Source organism: Vombatus ursinus, unplaced genomic scaffold (assembly GCF_900497805.2).
Source record: "Vombatus ursinus unplaced genomic scaffold, bare-nosed wombat genome assembly UNPS02009975.1, whole genome shotgun sequence".
Lineage (NCBI taxonomy): Eukaryota > Metazoa > Chordata > Mammalia > Diprotodontia > Vombatidae > Vombatus > Vombatus ursinus.
In genome coordinates this window covers 7,261,435-7,263,275 of record NW_020949753.1, presented here as the reverse complement: position 1 = coordinate 7,263,275, position 1,841 = coordinate 7,261,435, and the positions used below count along the sequence as shown (strand labels likewise).

At 36.1% G+C, this 1,841-nt stretch overlaps 1 pseudogene; it reads right to left on the bottom strand.

Annotated features, from left to right (window-relative positions):
- Positions 1-1,315: 1,315 nt before the first annotated feature.
- LOC114036754 lies at positions 1,316-1,575 on the bottom strand (annotated as a pseudogene).
- Between the last annotated feature and the right edge of the window lie 266 nt (positions 1,576-1,841).

Sequence of the window (1,841 nt, the reverse complement as noted above, 5' to 3'; positions counted from 1 at the left end):
TTTCTTTCTTTCTTTCTTTCTTTCTTTCTTTCTTTCTTTCTTTCTTTCTTTCTTTCTTTCTTTCTTTCATTCTTTCTTCTTTCCTTAGCCCCATTCTTTACAAAGAAGCAGGTGGTGAAAGAGAAAGCATATACTTAGCCTTAGAGATCTTTTTGAAGGGACCTAGTTCTACTCCAATGTCCTTCTTCTCTTTCCCAGACTCTGATCATAAACTTTTACCCATACTTTCTTTTCTTAAGATCTCCCCTTCATTCTTCTTCTGAAGTTGGAATTTATTTGATTTGGAGCTAATCTTTATCTGATTTTGCCCTCACTTTTAGAACACTCTCATTCTCTTTTCTCATACATTTCCCTGTTAAGATTGTTATGTCTCTTCACTAAACTAGGTGTATCCCCTCAATAATTGTTATTTTCTACTTTTGTCATTGTTGGTAATTTGGTGGGTATGAAAAGAAAATTCAATTCTAATTTTCATATGACAAATTAGGAGCATTTTTTCAAATAATTATTGATAATTATATAATTGATAATATTGATAATTTTTGCCTTTCTTCTTTTAAGAACTACCTGTTTATATCCTTTGTCCTATATCTACTGGGAAATGTCCTTTGTTCTTATATAGTTATATCAATTCCCCATGCATACATTTGATACCAGACCTTTTGCAGAGAAATTTTCTGCAAAGGTTTTCCCTGCTTGGCTGTTTCTCTTCTAATTTTATTTGTGTTTTTTGGTTATATAGATAATTTTCAACTTTATGTAATCACAAGTATCATTATATCTTCTGTTATATTTTCATATCTTCTTTGGTCAAGAATTCTTTCCCTAACCATAATTGTCAATGATATCACCTTCCCTGATCTTCTAATTTATTAATAATATGAGCTTTCATCTCTAGACCTTACATCCATTTGGAATTTATTGGGATAAGCTGTTGGACTGAATCTAATATCTGCCAAACTGTTTCATAATTTTCCCAGCATTTTGTTTTGAGCAGTCAGTCCTCACTTCAGCAGCTGCCACTTTGTGTCTATTGAGCACTCTGCTGCTATGTTCAGTAGCTTTTTCACAGTTTTAAGTTTCAAGATATTAAAAAACCCCCAAATCTGGCCTGGCCCAAGGGACTGAACTTTGATGGCAGGGCAGGTCAATTGCTATTTTCTCTTTCAGGTAGCCAGATCTCCACCCCCTGCTCTGCATCTTCAATCCCTGTTTGACCCCTTGCCTCAGTGCTCTTCTGAGTTCCACCAGGGGTCTTTGCAGAGATGGGAGGGAGGATGAGTGAGGGAGAAACTGAGAGACGCTTTTAGATGCTCTAATAATTCTTGAGGAACTTATCTGCTACTATATGAGCACGGATCACTGACCAACAGCTTATTTCATCCATCTCCTTATCACTTGACTCCATAAAGCGATCACAAAGTCTATCAGTTTGTGTTTGTCCATTTACTCCATGTTGAAGTTAGTAATCAGGAAACTTATATGGTAACTCTCCACTGGCTTCACAGAAAAGCTGAAGTCCTCTGCTCTCATCATCATGAAGCACATGAATTTGTGATGGAGGATCTTTTCAGTCTCATCAGTTTGTTTCACAGCAATGCTGATTCTCAACAGAGTTGACAGAAGTCCCCATCAGAACCTTTTCCTTCTCATTCTGGCTCATGGTCACAGTTGTAGTGGGACTTCTTTACTACTTTGGAATTCTCTCTCTGGCTTGTATTTCTTTGTAGACCAATCTGAAATACTGTACATCTACCTTCTTTTTTGATCATAAATTTTCTGGATTGTATTTTAAAGGCATCTCTTGTTTGCAGATGATTACTGTTGATATGCAACAGTCT